The 17,476-nt window shown below is 43.0% G+C and overlaps 1 pseudogene; it reads right to left on the reverse strand.

The window, feature by feature from the left end:
• On the reverse strand, positions 1 to 15,954 carry LOC127925543 (GTPase IMAP family member 7-like; annotated as a pseudogene).
• Positions 15,955 to 17,476: the final 1,522 nt, after the last annotated feature.

Here is a 17,476-nt window from a genome sequence, read left to right on the forward strand (position 1 = left end):
TTTACATAATAGCACATATTTAATGAGGTTTTCATTTAAAAATAAATAAAACTTGCATATATGTTTATATGAGTCCCCGTAGAATGGCACACAATAGGCTTGCGTCGTCTGTCCGGGTGAGGGGAGGGTTTGGCCGGGGGGCTTTACATGGCTCATCGCGCTCTAGTGACTCCTTGTGGCGGGTCGGGCGCCTGCAGGCTAACCCGGTCGTCAGTTAAATAGTATTTCCTCGGACACATTGGTGCGGCTGGCTTCCGGGTTTTAAGAAGCGTGGTTTGGTGGGTCATGTTTCAGAGGACACGTGACTCAACCTTTGCCTCCCGAGCCCATTGGGGAGTTGCAGCGATGAGACAAGATCGAAATTGTGGAGAAAAAAGGGGTAAAATACAATCTTCATTGAAATAATTCAACACCAGAGTCCTGACCTGCACTAGAGGCTCCAGGGAAACAAAATGCAAGGAATGTTGTGCTCTGTCCAGGTCTAAAACCTGATTGGTTCACATTAAGAATAGATGGGATTCTAAAACCTGATTGGTTCACATTAAGAATAGATGGGATTCTAAAACCTGATTGGTTCACATTAAGAATAGATGGGATTCTAAAACCTGATTGGTTCACATTAAGAATAGATGGGATTCTAAAACCGGATTGGTTCACATTAAGAATAGATGGGATTCTAAAACCTGCTTGGTTCACATTAAGAATAGATGGGATTCTAAAACCTGATTGGTTCACATTAAGAATAGATGGGATTCTAAAACCTGATTGGTTCACATTAAGAATAGATGAGATTCTAAAACCTGATTTGATCACATTAAGAATAGATGGGATTCTAAAACCTGATTGGTTCACATTAAGAATAGATGGGATTCTAAAACCTGATTGGTTCACATTAAGAATAGATGGGATTCTAAAACCTGATTGGTTCACATTAAGAATAGAGTGGGAAGTTAAAGATGTTCTTAGTTGACAGTTAGTTGTCCAGGGATTCTAGTACTTTGTGAAGGCAAGATCATTTTCTAATTGTTGGATAGTTATGTAAGTCAGAAGGCCTCCTTTATGTAGGGGGAGGACATGTCCTGCTTTACAGATCATAAGGACAACACCAGAAACAACTGTCAAGTTAAAATATATCGGTCAGTGGTTCTGTGATAAGTGGTGCAGAGAGTAAAAAGGGATTATGTAAATCAGCTACGGATATTTTATGTTTTTTCTTCAACTCTTTAACTTAGCACTTAGTACATCATAGACATCAAAAGGGGAAATGAAGATAAAGTCTGTGAGTCTGTTAGTGTATCGTTCTCTACAAGGTCATGTGACTAGGAGACTCTCTAGTAGAATGATATGCATTTTCAGAGATGATCCTTTCTAATAATTGAAGCAAAATGGTTATTATGTAAATGTCGTCTGGTAATGGGACCAGAGGGGGGGTGTTTAAAATGTTTTAACACTTTACAGAAGTTAACATATATAACACGTATGTTATAGAGATCCGTCCTTTCAGAAGTTAACATATATAACACGTATGTTATAGAGATCAGTCCTTTCAGAAGTTAGCATATATAACACGTATGTTATAGAGATCCGTCCTTTCAGAAGTTAACATCTCTGAAGTGAGTGCTACGGGGCGTTCTCTGATTTCCATGATATCGGGATGGTTACAGATTCCACATTAGGACCATTGGGGAGATGCAAATGGCCCCCTCCAGATAACAAGTCATTAGTGTGAAATAATACCCAACATCTGATCTGAGGCTTTTGACCATTCTTTGTTCTTAGTCATTGTTGGGGAAAAATTGGATCCAGATCAGATGTTGTGGTCCTTCTGTAGCTCAGTTGGTAGAGCATGGCGCTTGTAACGCCAGGGTAGTGGGTTCGATTCCCGGGACCACCCATCGTAGAATGTATGCACACATGACTGTAAGTCGCTTTGGATAAAAGCGTCTGCTAAATGGCATATATTATTATTATGTTGGGTACTATATTAATTGAATAGTATATGAATCCTATCAATTAAAATGTCAAATTTAGGCACAATAAATTGTATTTATTTATTAATTTCTCAGAGACACAATAATAATTCATCTTAATTTCAAAACAATCTGAGATGGTGGATGTGGAAATCTTATTTCTCCTGGTCTTCTGAGGTGAAATAGGTGTCCATGCACTGATAACCTTTAACAGCGGCTAATGCAGCCCCTGCTGCTAACGACCATGGAGAGCTGTACATGGCTCCCAACCCCAATGCAGCTGTACTGGCAAACGCTGACCACTTGCACTCATTCAATTTCTCTTCTCTTCTTCTTCTTTCTTCCTCCTCCTGTCTCTCTCTCTCTCTCTCTTCTCCTTTTCCTGTCTCTTCCTCTCCTCCTCTTCTTCGATCTTCCTCTGGGTCTCCTGGTACATCTCATTGGTGTAGTGTTTTCCTCCATTCTTCTTCACCATCTCCTCTATCTTCTTCAGCAGCTCTGGGACCTGAGTGTTGTCTTCTCTCTTGTCATTGATTAGGGAGTGATATCTGCCCCCACAGATATTGATGAGTTTCCGTAACTCTTTGCTCTCAGCCAGAAACTCTTCCACTGATTTACCCTCCAGTTGATCTTCATTGAGTGAACAGAATGATGGTGTACATTGATGCTTCTTCTCCAAAGTTCTCCTGGATCCAGTTCACAGTGTTCTGCTCCTCCTCTGTGAACCTCCCCAGTCTGATCACCAGCAGGAAGGCGTGAGGTCCTGGGACTGACATTTCTATACACCTGACTATTTCACTTTTCATCTCTTCTTTAGACATTGTTGTGTCATAGAGTCCCGGGGTGTCGATGACATCAATCTTCCTCCCATCCACCACTCCACTCCGTTTCTCACTCTGTGCAGTCACAGACACTGGAGAAGCCCCCGCTTTAAACACCTCCCTCCCCAGGATGGTGTTTCCTGTTGTACTCTTCCCTGATCCAGTCTTCCCCAGCAGAACTATCTTCAGGTTAGAGGGCTGCCCTGAAACTGTGGAAACAGACAAGAATTTTGCAATAATATGTTAAGATAAATGCACAACACAGAGGACTAAAGGTCAAGAGGACTAGACGTCAATAGAGTTCCAACGATCAATGGAAATAATGTTTTTTCTGTAATAGGGGATTATTTATCAATGGGTCAGAGACATGGGAGGAATTTGTCTCGACATTGAGCCTGAAATAGGCCATTGGCCCAGTTTTATAGCAAGGAATTATAATTGGTCAACTGTAGGCTAGGGTAGGTTTATACAACTACATCCTGTCCCTTTGTTCTGTGGAAAGAATCACGGAGGAGAGAATCACTGAGGACAGGGGAGAATGAACATCTACCTCTCAGCAAAACATATATGATTTGTCCTCTTGGAATAAACTTATTTTTCTCCCCCTCATTTGCTTTGGGGTCTGTGTTATTGAAGAGTAACATCAATTGCTAACACTTGGTGCCGTGACCAAGATGAATTGGTCGTAACCAACAACAAGGAAAGACTCAACTGTGTATTGATCCAGGGAAAGAGAGAGAGAGAGTTTTGAGCCCATTGGATTCAACTGTTAATTTCCTGTTTGACTGCTAACATATTGCTGGGTGAGTCCAGACCGATTTCTTTTTATTATTTTTATTTTACCGTTATTTGACCAGGTTGTCAAGTTAACCAAGTTGTCTGAGAACACGTTCTCATTTACAGCAACGACCTGGGGAATCGTTGCAGGGGAGAGGAGGGGGATGAATGAGCCTATTGTTAGCTGGTAATGATTAGGTGATCATGATGGTATGAGGGACAGCTTGAGAATTTAGCCAGGACACCGGGGTTAACACCCCTACTCCTACGATAAGTGCCAAGGGATCTTTAATGACCTCAGAGAGTCAGGACACCCGTTTAACGTCCCATTCGAAAGACGGCACCCTACACAGGACAGCGTCCCCAATCACTGCCCTGGGACATTGGGATATTTTTTTAGACCAGAGGAAAGAGTGGGACCTATTGGTCCTCCAACACCACTTCAGCAGCGTCTGGTCTCCCATCCAGGGACTGACCAGGACCAACCCTGCTTAGCTTCAGAAGCAAGCCAGCAGTGGGATATAATTTAAAAGAACCAAATCAGGATCAAATAAGTGCATGCAATGAGTGATACGTGTCTGTGATGTATAAGGTATAGTCCTTTGTTTGCACTGTTACAGGTTTGTTAAATCTCTATTATACGTGTTCAAGTCCTCTATTAAAAGGTTTGAGTCCTTTTGTGAAACCTTTTTGCAAAGAAGTGAGTTGCAAGTTGAGTAACAATTTTTGACACGTGGGTAATGTAAGACTTCAACGAGCTTTTGAAGTGAACACAAGTTTTATGGGTAACCAGGCCCTACAGTTTTGAAAAATAAGAGGTTATAGTCCTCAACGGAGGTTATAAATATATACACTGCTCAAAAAAATAATGGGAACACTAAAATAACACATCCTATATCTGAATGAATGAAAAATTCTTATTAAATACTTTTTTCTTTACATAGTTGAATGTGCTGACAACAAAATCACACAAAAATGATCAATGGAAATCCAATTTATCAACCCATGGAGGTCTGGATTTGGAGTCACACTCAAAATTAAAGTGGAAAACCACACTACAGGCTGATCCAACTTTGATGTAATGTCCTCAAAATGAGGCTCAGTAGTGTGTGTGGCCTCCACGTGCCTGTATGACCTCCCTACAACGCCTGGGCATGCTCCTGATGAGGTGGCAGATGGTCTCCTGAGGGATCTCCTTCCAGACCTGGACTAAAGCATCCGCCAACTCCTGGACAGTCTGTGGTGCAACGTGGCGTTGGTGGATGGAGCGAGACATGATGTCCCAGATGTGCTCAATTGGATTCAGGTCTGGGGAAGGGGCGGGCCAGTCCATAGCATCAATGCCTTCCTCTTGCAGGAACTGCTGACACACTCCAGCCACATAAGGTCTAGCATTGTCTTGCATTAGGAGGAACCCAGGGCCAACCGCACCAGAATATGGTCTCACAAGGGGTCTGAGATCCCCTCTTGGTACCTAATGGCAGTCAGGCTACCTCTGGCGAGCACATGGAGGGCTGTGCGGTCCCCCAAAGAAATGCCACCCCACACCATGACTGACCCACCACCTAACCGGTCATGCTGGAGGATGTTGCAGGCAGCAGAACGTTCTCCACGGCATCTCCAGACTCATGTCATGTCTGTCACATGTGCTCAGTGTGAACCTGCTTTCATCTGTGAAGAGCACAGGGCGCCAGTGGCGAATTTGCCAATCTTGGTGTTCTCTGGCAAATGCCAAACGTCCTGCACAGTGTTGGGCTGTAAGCACAACCCCCACCTGTGGACGTCGGGCCCTCATACCACCCTCATGGAGTCTGTTTCTGACCGTTTGAGCAGACACATGCACATTTGTGGCCTGTTGGAGGTCATTTTGCAGGGCTCTGGCAGTGCTCCTCCTGCTCCTCCTTGCACAAAGTCGGAGGTAGCGATCCTGCTGCTGGGTTGTTGCCCTCCTACGGCCTCCTCTACGTCTCCTGATGTACTGGCCTGTCTCCTGGTAGCGCCTCCATACTCTGGACACTACGCTGACAGCAAACAGCAAACCTTCTTGCCACAGCTCGCATTGATGTGCTATCCTGGATGAGCTGCACTACATGAGCCACTTGTGTGGGTTGTAGACTCCGTCTCATGCTACCACTAGAGTGAAAGCACCGCCAGCATTCAAAAGTGACCAAAACATCAGCCAGGAAGCATAGGAACTGAGAAGTGGTCTGTGGTCACCACCGGCAGAACCACTCCTTTATTGGGGGTGTCTTGCTAATTGCCTATAATTTCCACATGTTGTCTATTCCATTTGCACAACAGCATGTGAAATGTATTGGCAATCAGTGTTGCTTCCTAAGTGGACAGTTTGATTTCACAGATGTGGGATGTGACGTAGTACCAGGACAGTGGGTGATGGTAACAGAGACGTGGGACTCCTGAAGGGGACGTGCCGTAGTACCAGGACAGTGGGTGATGGTAACAGAGACATGGGACTCCTGAAGGGGGACGTGACGTAGTACCAGGACAGTGGGTGATGGTAACAGAGACGTGAGACTCCTGAAGGGGGACGTGATGTAGTACCAGGACAGTGGGTGATGGTAAAAGAGACGTGGGACTCCTGAAGGGGGACGTGACGTAGTACCAGGACAGTGGGTGATGGTTACAAACACATGTAACAGAGACGTGAGACTCCTGAAGGGGGACGTGACGTAGTACCAGGACAGTGGGTGATGGTAACAGAGACTCCTGAAGAGGGACGTGACGTAGTACCAGGACAGTGGGTGATGGTAACAAACACATGTAACAGAGACGTGGGACTCCTGAAGGGGGACGTGACGTAGTACCAGGACAGTGGGTGATGGTAACAAACACATGTAACAGAGACGTGAGACTCCTGAAGGGGGACGTGACGTAGTACCAGGACAGTGGGTGATGGTAACAGAGACTCCTGAAGAGGGACGTGACGTAGTACCAGGACAGTGGGTGATGGTAACAAACACATGTAACAGAGACGTGGGACTCCTGAAGGGGGACGTGACGTAGTACCAGGACAGTGGGTGATGGTAACAAACACATGTAACAGAGACGTGGGACTCCTGAAGGGGGACGAGACGTAGTACCAGGACAGTGGGTGATGGTAACAAACACATGTAACAGAGACGTGGGACTCCTGAAGGGGGACGTGACGTAGTACCAGGACAGTGGGTGATGGTAACAGAGACGTGGGACTCCTGAAGGGGGACGTGCCGTAGTACCAGGACAGTGGGTGATGGTAACAGAGACGTGAGACTCCTGAAGGGGGACGTGATGTAGTACCAGGACAGTGGGTGATGGTAAAAGAGACGTGGGACTCCTGAAGAGGGACGTGACGTAGTACCAGGACAGTGGGTGATGGTTACAAACACATGTAACAGAGACGTGAGACTCCTGAAGGGGGACGTGACGTAGTACCAGGACAGTGGGTGATGGTAACAAACACATGTAACAGAGACTCCTGAAGAGGGACGTGACGTAGTACCAGGACAGTGGGTGATGGTAACAAACACATGTAACAGAGACGTGAGACTCCTGAAGGGGGACGTGACGTAGTACCAGGACAGTGGGTGATGGTAACAAACACATGTAACAGAGACTCCTGAAGAGGGACGTGACGTAGTACCAGGACAGTGGGTGATGGTAACAAACACATGTAACAGAGACGTGGGACTCCTGAAGGGGGACGTGACGTAGTACCAGGACAGTGGGTGATGGTAACAAACACATGTAACAGAGACGTGAGACTCCTGAAGGGGGACGTGACGTAGTACCAGGACAGTGGGTGATGGTAACAAACACATGTAACAGAGACGTGGGACTCCTGAAGGGGGACGTGATGTAGTACCAGGACAGTGGGTGATGGTAACAGAGACGTGAGACTCCTGAAGGGGACGTGACGTAGTACCAGGACAGTGGGTGATGGTAACAAACACATGTAACAGAGACATGGGACTCCTGAAGGGGGACGTGCCGTAGTACCAGGACAGTGGGTGATGGTAACAAACACATGTAACAGAGACGTGGGACTCCTGAAGGGGACGTGACGTAGTACCAGGACAGTGGGTGGAAGTAGGCTAGTCTAGCTTAGGGTTGTTTTTGGTTAGTTAGTTAGCTGTTGGTGAAGTAGGCTCGTCTAGCTTAGGGGTGTTTTTGGTTAGTTAGTTAGCTGTTGGTGAAGTAGGCTAGTCTAGCTTAGGGGTGTATTTGGTTTGTTGGTGAAGTAGGCTAGTCTAGGTTAGGGGTGTTTTTGGTTAGTAAGTTAGCTGTTGGTGAAGTAGGCTAGCTTATGGGTGTTTTTGGTTAGTTAGTTAGCTGTTGGTGAAGTAGGCTAGTCTAGTTTATGGGTGTTTTTGGTAAGTTAGTTAGCTGTTGGTGAAGTAGGCCTCGTCTATTTTATGGGTGTTTTTGGTTAGTTAGTTAGCTGTTGGTGAAGTAGGCTAGTCTAGTTTATGGGTGTTTTTGGTTAGTTAGCTGTTGGTGAAGTAGGCTAGTCTAGTTTATGGGTGTTTTGGTTAGTTAGTTAGCTGTTGGTGAAGTAGGCTAGTCTAGCTTAGGGTTGTTTTTGGTTAGTTAGTTAGCTGTTGGTGAAGTAGGCTAGTCTAGGTTAGGGGTGTCTTTGGTTAGTTAGTTAGCTGTTGGTGAAGTAGGCTGGTCTAGCTTATGGGTGTTTTTGGTTAGTTAGTTAGCTGTTGGTGAAGTAGGCTAGTCTAGCTTAGGGTTGTTTTTGGTTAGTTAGTTAGCTGTTGGTGAAGTAGGCTCGTCTAGCTTAGGGGTGTTTTTGGTTAGTTAGTTAGCTGTTGGTGAAGTAGGCTAGTCTAGCTTAGGGGTGTATTTGGTTTGTTGGTGAAGTAGGCTAGTCTAGGTTAGGGGTGTTTTTGGTTAGTAAGTTAGCTGTTGGTGAAGTAGGCTAGGCTAGCTTATGGGTGTTTTTGGTTAGTTAGTTAGCTGTTGGTGAAGTAGGCTAGGCTAGCTTATGGGTGTTTTTGGTTAGTTAGTTAGCTGTTGGTGAAGTAGGCTAGTCTAGCTTAGGGGTGTTTTTGGTTAGTTAGTTAGCTGTTGGTGAAGTAGGCTAGTCTAGTTTAGGGGTGTTTTTGGTTAGTTAGTTAGCTGTTGGTGAAGTAGGCTAGGCTAGCTTATGGGTGTTTTTGGTTAGTTAGTTAGCTGTTGGTGAAGTAGGCTAGTCTAGTTTATGGGTGTCTTTGGTTAGTTAGTTAGCTGTTGGTGAAGTAGGCTAGTCTAGCTTAGGGGTGTTTTTGGTTAGTTAGCTGTTGGTGAAGTAGGCTAGTCTAGCTTATGGGTGTTTTTGGTTAGTTAGTTAGCTGTTGGTGAAGTAGACTAGTCTAGCTTAGAGGTGTTTTTGGTTAGTTAGTTAGCTGTTGGTGAAGTAGGCTAGTCTAGGTTAGGGGTGTTTTTGGTTAGTTAGTTAGCTGTTGGTGAAGTAGGCTAGTCTAGGTTAGGGGTGTTTTTGGTTGGTTAGTTAGTTAGCTGTTGGTGAAGTAGGCTAGTCTAGCTTAGGGGTGTTTTTGGTTAGTTAGTTAGCTGTTGGTGAAGTAGGCTAGGCTAGCTTATGGGTGTTTTTGGTTAGTTAGTTAGCTGTTGGTGAAGTAGGCTAGTCTAGTTTATGGGTGTCTTTGGTTAGTTAGTTAGCTGTTGGTGAAGTAGGCTAGTCTAGCTTAGGGGTGTTTTGGTTAGTTAGTTAGCTGTTGGTGAAGTAGGCTAGTCTAGCTTATGGGTGTTTTTGGTTAGTTAGTTAGCTGTTGGTGAAGTAGGCTAGTCTAGCTTAGGGGTGTTTTTGGTTAGTTAGTTAGCTGTTGGTGAAGTAGGCTAGTCTAGGTTAGGGGTGTTTTTGGTTAGTTAGTTAGCTGTTGGTGAAGTAGGCTAGTCTAGGTTAGGGGTGTTTTTGGTTAGTAAGTTAGCTGTTGGTGAAGTAGGCTAGTCTAGGTTAGGGGTGTTTTTGGTTAGTTAGTTAGCTGTTGGTGAAGTAGGCTAGTCTAGGTTAGGGGTGTTTTTGGTTAGTTAGTTAGCTGTTGGTGAAGTAGGCTAGTCTAGGTTAGGGGTGTTTTTGGTTAGTTAGTTAGCTGTTGGTGAAGTAGGCTAGTCTAGGTTAGGGGTGTTTTGGTTAGTTAGTTAGCTGTTGGTGAAGTAGGCTAGTCTAGCTTAGGGGTGTTTTTGGTTAGTTAGTTAGCTGTTGGTGAAGTAGGCTAGTCTAGCTTATGGGTGTTTTTGGTTAGTTAGTTAGCTGTTGGTGAAGTAGGCTAGTCTAGGTTAGGGGTGTTTTTGGTTAGTTAGTTAGCTGTTGGTGAAGTAGGCTAGTCTAGCTTAGGGGTGTTTTTGGTTAGTTAGTTAGCTGTTGGTGAAGTAGGCTAGTCTAGCTTATGGGTGTTTTTGGTTAGTTAGTTAGCTGTTGGTGAAGTAGGCTAGTCTAGCTTAGGGGTGTTTTTGGTTAGTTAGTTAGCTGTTGGTGAAGTAGGCTAGTCTAGTTTATGGGTGTTTTTGGTTAGTTAGTTAGCTGTTGGTGAAGTAGGCTAGTCTAGTTTAGGGGTGTTTTTGGTTAGTTAGTTAGCTGTTGGTGAAGTAGGCTAGTCTAGCTTAGGGGTGTTTTTGGTTAGTTAGTTAGCTGTTGGTGAAGTAGGCTAGTCTAGCTTAGGGGTGTTTTTGGTTAGTTAGTTAGCTGTTGGTGAAGTAGGCTAGTCTAGCTTAGGGGTGTTTTTGGTTAGTTAGTTAGCTGTTGGTGAAGTAGGCTAGTCTAGTTTATGGGTGTTTTTGGTTAGTTAGTTAGCTGTTGGTGAAGTAGGCTAGTCTAGCTTAGGGGTGTTTTGAATACTTATTATTTCTTTCCTTGGGTCCAGCTCAGCCACTTTTCCTGCCCCCCATTACTGTGTGTTTTCAAATAAACCATGAGCGTGTGACGGTAATTTAGTTCTCTGTGGTTATTTGGTTCTCACTCTTACTTTTGACTATCATAATTTGCATGAGTTATGTTACGGGTCTCGTTACCATCCCCCTAGACTGTCGGGCCAAAAGGGATTCGTAACAATGTTGTACACTGCTGTAATGCTCCGGGTGTCGTGGGTGTGGAGTGGGACGCAGGAGACAGAGAGTGCAAGGCTGTGCTCTTTATCGCACCAACGCACCACAGGGTGCTCACACAATAACGGCCCCACACACGGGGAAGGAGAAAGGTACAACTGTTCACGACCAGGAACAAACACCTCCTCTACTACAGAGCCGAAGGTTACAATCATTAATCCCGCACAACAACCAGGAGGGCCGGCTGTCTAATAAAGACAAACTAATCATTCACAAACAGTGCTGCCAATAAACATACAAGGAGGGGGAGGAAAGACAATCAGTGGCAGCTAATAGCGGTGACGACCGCGAGCGCCACCCGCCCGGAAGGGAAACCACCCTCGGTCGGACTCGTGACAACTGCAGTCGTCATATTAGAAATCTAGGTGAAATGTCTAACGTTTTCATGAAAATCGGGACATGCTTACTCTATGTGAAATATACATTTCTCTTGAAACAGGATGTTACTTTCATTATTGTGTCCTTCGTTACAGGTTAGGAGAATCTACCGTCTGAAGCTGCAGAAATATCCCTTGACCCAACGACTGTACCTGCAATGATACAAGGTCACCGGTGAAGTGTTCATTAGAGAAGTCCTTATCAACCAGTGGAACGGAAGAAGAATTCCTCACTACCGGCAGACTGTCAGAACATCATCTCTAATAGTTATCTATGTTGGACTGATACCAGTGTGGAAGAGCTGGTCACTTTGGTGAATGATTACCTTGCCAATAGGACAATTGACTATTGTTGTCTTGTAGACAATTCCTTTTTTCGTGTGAGTTTCCTCAAATTCCGGATGTGGTAGGAATTGTAAGGGACATCATCATTACACCTGTTAATACTTATTTTCTATAACTTTGTTTGAAATCTATTTCTTATTGTAACATCAAGTAAAACATTGTCATGCCCTGACCTTAGAGATCCTTTTTATGCCTCTTTTGGTTTGGTCAGAGAGTGAGTTGTGGTGGGCATTCTATGTCTGGTGTTCTATGTTTTCTTTACTCTGTGTTTGGCCGGGTATGGTTCTCAATCAGAGGCAGCTGTCTATCGTCTATGTGGGGTTCTAGGTTGTTTTTTCTATGTTGGGATTTTTTGGTATGATTCCCAATTAGAGGCTATCGTAGAGTCTATCGTTGTCTCTGATTGAGAACCATACTTAGGTAGCCTTTTCCCACCTGTCTGTTGTGGGTAGATGTTTTCTGTTTTGTGTATCTGCACCAGCCAGAACTGTTTCGTTTCGTTCACTCTCTTTGTTGTTTCAGTGTTCAGTTTATTTATTAAATTACAATGAACACTTACCACGCTGCGTTTTGGTGACCTTCTTTCCAGGACGAACGTTACAAATATGTCCTTTTGTGTTTTATAGAAATGTAATGTGTTTAAATGTGAATGATTTTATACTTAATGCTGATGTTTTCTATTATTTTCCAAAAATACATTTGAAGTATATTTCTTTTAAAAATTGTCTAGGGGAGTGTAAGAATATTTTAGGATAACTACACAACGCAGAGGACGAGAGGTCAATAGCTTACTTAAGATCAATAAAAATAGTGTTTTTTTCTGTAATTGGGAATTATTGATCAATGGTCACAGACATGGGAGAATTTTGTCTAGACATGGAGACTGAAACAGGTTACTTGTTATTTTGCCATTGGTCCAGTTTTATTGCAAGGAATTCTAACTGGTCAACCACAGGCTATGGTTGGGTTATAACACTACATCCTGTCCCTTTGTTCTGTGGAGAGAATCACTGAGGAGAGAATCACTGAGGACAGGGGAGAATGAACATCTACCTCTCAGCATAACATCTATGATTTGTCCTCTTTGAATAAACCTATTTTTCTCCCGCTGATTTGTTTTGGGGTCTGTGTTATTGAAGAGTAACATCAACTGCTTACACTGATAGTGGGTGTCTTTCATGGTTGAGGGTTGACAAGACATGAACTGCTTCTCTTCTAGTCAAATAACATTCAGCTTATACACCAATATATACCCAATAAGACATGCCACCAGAGGTCGCTTCACAGTCCCCAAGTCCAAAATTAAACAAATAAAAAATATGAAATATCTACTCATGGAATGGCAGGACATGTAAAGGGACAAACATGTTTTTTGTATTGCATTATTATTATAATATTTATGTATTTGTGTGACTGTCCTTGTCTATCAGTGTTTAGTTACTTGTCATGTTTTGTGATTTCTGTTGACCCCAGGAAGAATATCTGCTGCCTCTGGAAAAGACAATGGGATCCAAAAACAAGTGTGTGTGTGTGTGTAGCGTGTGTGTGTAGCGTGTGTGTGTGTGTGTAGCGTGTTATGTGTGTGTGTGTGTGTGTGTGTGTGTATGTGTGTATGTGTGTGTGTACCTTGGCATTGACCAGTGAAGTCTTGCAGCCAGAGTGTCAACAGGAACAGAATCCTTCCTCTTCTTCGTTCCATTACTAAAACTGCAGCCAATCAAAAACATGGAAACAGACGATGACCTCTCATTGCAAAAAAGTCCACATTTCTTGATTGCCTCATGCAGTGTTCTGCAAAGTTTATAAGCTTTTACAGATAATATTTTTGCAAACTATAAACTAAAAAAAGTAGTGATATGCTGTATAACTGTGGATAAACACCCAGTACATTCCTTAACAACGTAGCCTACATCAGGTGAACATAATGTGCTCATATGGGGGCGTATCAAATGACATTCTAAACATGGTTATTATTCTACCGCTGCCTGTCTGCTGCTGTTAAGACCAGATAGACCAGTTAGAGGTCGTGTTCCATTACCATCAAACATCACATCTACTGTGTTGACAGACAGGAACAGTTCAGACAATAATTAAGTGGAATCAGTATAACTGGAAACCAGTGCTAAATGTAAATCCAGGAGGTGTCTGAACACAAAGCATAGTGTTCCTCTGTTCCTCTGCTCAGATGTTGCTGACACCAGATCTTACAACACCTGGATAGGTATTTTACATATCAGCTAACCACATCATGTGCTTTAGCAATCTATCAGTCATCCGTGGATGCACTAATCAAAGGTACAGTATACTGCACTAGTCCAAGGTACAGTATACTGCACTAATCAGGTACAGTATACTGCACTAATCAGGTACAGTATACTGCACTAATCAGGTACAGTATACTGCACTAATCAAGGTACAGTATACTGCACTAATCAGGTACAGTATACTGCACTAATCAAGGTACAGTATACTGCACTAATCAGGTACAGTATACTGCACTAATCAAGGTACAGTATACTGCACTAATCAGGTACAGTATACTGCACTAATCAAGGTACAGTATACTGCACTAATCAGGTACAGTATACTGCACTAAACAGGTACAGTATACTGCACTAATCAAGGTACAGTATACTGCACTAATCAAGGTACAGTATACTGCACTAAACAAGGTACAGTATACTGCACTAATCAGGTACAGTATACTGCACTAATCAGGTACAGTATACTGCACTAATCAAGGTACAGTATACTGCACTAATCAGGTACAGTATACTGCACTAATCAGGTACAGTATACTGCACTAATCAGGTACAGTATACTGCACTAATCAAGGTACAGTATACTGCACTAATCAGGTACAGTATACTGCACTAATCAAGGTACAGTATACTGCACTAATCAGGTACAGTATACTGCACTAATCAGGTACAGTATACTGCACTAATCAAGGTACAGTATACTGCACTAATCAAGGTACAGTATACTGCACTAATCAAGGTACAGTATACTGCACTAATCAAGGTACAGTATACTGCACTAATCAAGTACAGTATACTGCACTATCTCTGCACTAAACAAGGTACAGTATACTGCACTATCTCTGCACTAAACAAGGTACAGTATACTGCACTATCTCTGCACTAAACAAGGTACAGTATACTGCACTATCTCTGCACTAAACAAGGTACAGTATACTGCACTATCTGCACTAATCAAGGTACAGTATACTGCACTATCTCTGCACTAATCAAGGTACAGTATACTTTTTTATCTCTGCACTAATCAAGGTACAGTATACTGCACTATCTGCACTAATCAAGGTACAGTATACTGCACTATCTCTGCACTAATCAAGGTACAGTATACTGCACTATCTCTGCACTAATCAGGTACAGTATACTGCACTATCTCTGCACTAATCAGGTACAGTATACTGCACTAATCAAGGTACAGTATACTGCACTAATCAAGGTACAGTATACTGCACTAATCAGGTACAGTATACTGCACTAATCAGGTACAGTATACTGCTAATCAGGTACAGTATACTGCACTAATCAGGTACAGTATACTGCACTAATCAGGTACAGTATACTGCACTAATCAGGTACAGTATACTGCACTAATCAAGGTACAGTATACTGCACTAATCAAGGTACAGTATACTGCACTAATCAGGTACAGTATACTGCACTAATCAAGGTACAGTATACTGCACTATCTCTGCACTAAACAAGGTACAGTATACTGCACTATCTCTGCACTAAACAAGGTACAGTATACTGCACTATCTCTGCACTAAACAAGGTACAGTATACTGCACTATCTCTGCACTAAACAAGGTACAGTATACTGCACTATCTCTGCACTAATCAAAGGTACAGTATACTGCACTATCTCTGCACTAATCAGGTACAGTATACTGCTATCTCTCTGCACTAATCAAGGTACAGTATACTGCACTATCTCTGCACTAATCAAGGTACAGTATACTGCACTATCTCTACACTAATCAAGGTACAGTATACTACACTATCTCTGCACTAATCAAGGTACAGTATACTGCACTATCTCTACACTAATCAAGGTACAGTATACTGCACTATCTCTGCACTAAACAAGGTAAATGTTTCAGGTGAAAGTCTAACCATTCTTCTCCTTTCACTGTTCTACAATATTAAAATGTGTATAAATACAAACATACTGTATAGCAGAATGTGACTGTTAACAGCTACATGATTATATTGTTTTGACATTTGATGTTAAGTGATGTGATCATATGATTATTTATGCATAAATGTGAACAGACCTGGCATCAATAAAATGTCTACTTAATATTGTGCTACAGTTATTCAACTACTGTAGAGTAGATTGTTGTACAACAATTAATTAGTAAGATAGTTAAGTTGAATACTCACTTTTAGTGTGGTTGCACAGATCTGTATATTGTTGTCTGCTGTTGTCACAGAGAGATCTGAAGCAGTGGTTCTGCTGGTTTGCATAGCCAGGACTTTAAGGACCAATGGAATGGTCTAAAACTCATGAGAAACTAAAGCACCCAACATGTCTCGTTACATTCTGTTAAGTTTCATTTTCCACAAACTAGTCATTTCTAGCCAATGAGAGAGTGTTGCTAGGCAAACATTATTCTACTCAGGACAGATAGGATCTGAATTCTGATTGGGTGTCGCTTTTAACCTTGGATGCTTGCCAGAATCAGAAGATAGGCGTCACGTTCTGACCTTAGTTCCTTTGTTTTGTCTTTGTTTTAGTATGGTCAGGGCGTGAGTTGGGGTGGGCGAGTCTGTTTGTTTGTATGGTCAGGGCGTGAGTTGGGGTGGGCAGTCTGTTTGTTTTAGTATGGTCAGGGCGTGAGTTGGGGTGGGCAGTCTGTTTGTTTTAGTATGGTCAGGGCGTGAGTTGGGTGGGCAGTCTGTTTGTTTTAGTATGGTCAGGGCGTGAGTTGGGGTGGGCAGTCTGTTTGTTTTAGTATGGTCAGGGCGTGAGTTAGGGGTGGGCAGTCTGTTTGTTTTTAGTATGGTCAGGCGTGAGTTGGGGTGGGCAGTCTGTTTGTTTAGTATGGTCAGGGGCGTGAGTTGGGGTGGGCAGTCTGTTTGTTTTAGTATGGTCAGGCGTGAGTTGGGGTGGGCAGTCTGTTTGTTTTTAGTATGGTCAGGGCGTGAGTTGGGGTGGGCAGTCTGTTTGTTTTAGTATGGTCAGGCGTGAGTTGGGGTGGGCAGTCTGTTTGTTTTAGTATGGTCAGGGCGTGAGTTGAGGTGGGCAGTCTGTTTGTTTTTCTATGATGGTTTTAATCTATTTTCTTCTCAGAAGGAGAATTCTATGTGTCAACATTTCATTTTATAAAGATGTGGCCTATCTTATGATTCTGGCAAGCAGCCAAGGTTGAACAGCCGATACCCAATCAAAATTCAGATTTAGCCTATCCTGAGTAGAATAATGTTTGCCTAGCAACATTCTCTCATTGGCTAGAATTGGGTATGTGCTGGGAAAATGAAACTTAGCAGAATGTAAGCTGCAGCACATTGGGCACTTTAATTTTGTGTTGCATGAGTTTTAGACCATTCCATTGGTTCCGAGTAAATCTCCACCCACCTGGGGCATCTGGCTATGCAAAACCTTGAGCCCACGGCTTCAGGTCTCTAGGTCTGTTAATATTTGTGTAAATAATCAGAATCATCATCATAATCAATCCATAATCATAAATAATCATGTTTGTGTAAATAAACAAACATACCTTGATTAGTGCAGTATACTGTACTGTATTTAGTGCAGTATGCTGTACCTTGATTAGATGCAGTATACTGTGCCTTGATTAGTGCAGTATACTGTACCTTGATTAGATGCATCCAATGGATGACTGATAGATTGCTAAAGCACATGATGTGGTTAGCTGATATATAAAATACCTATCCAGGTGTTGTAAGATCTGGTGTCAACAGCATCACAGGCAGAGGAACCAGAGGAACACTATGCTTTGTGTTCCAGACACCTCTGATTTACACATTTAGCACTGGTTTCAGTTATACTGATTCCATAATTATTGTCCCTGAACTGT

The sequence above is a fragment of the Oncorhynchus keta genome, unplaced genomic scaffold (assembly GCF_023373465.1).
Source record: "Oncorhynchus keta strain PuntledgeMale-10-30-2019 unplaced genomic scaffold, Oket_V2 Un_contig_5785_pilon_pilon, whole genome shotgun sequence".
NCBI classification, from domain to species: domain Eukaryota; kingdom Metazoa; phylum Chordata; class Actinopteri; order Salmoniformes; family Salmonidae; genus Oncorhynchus; species Oncorhynchus keta.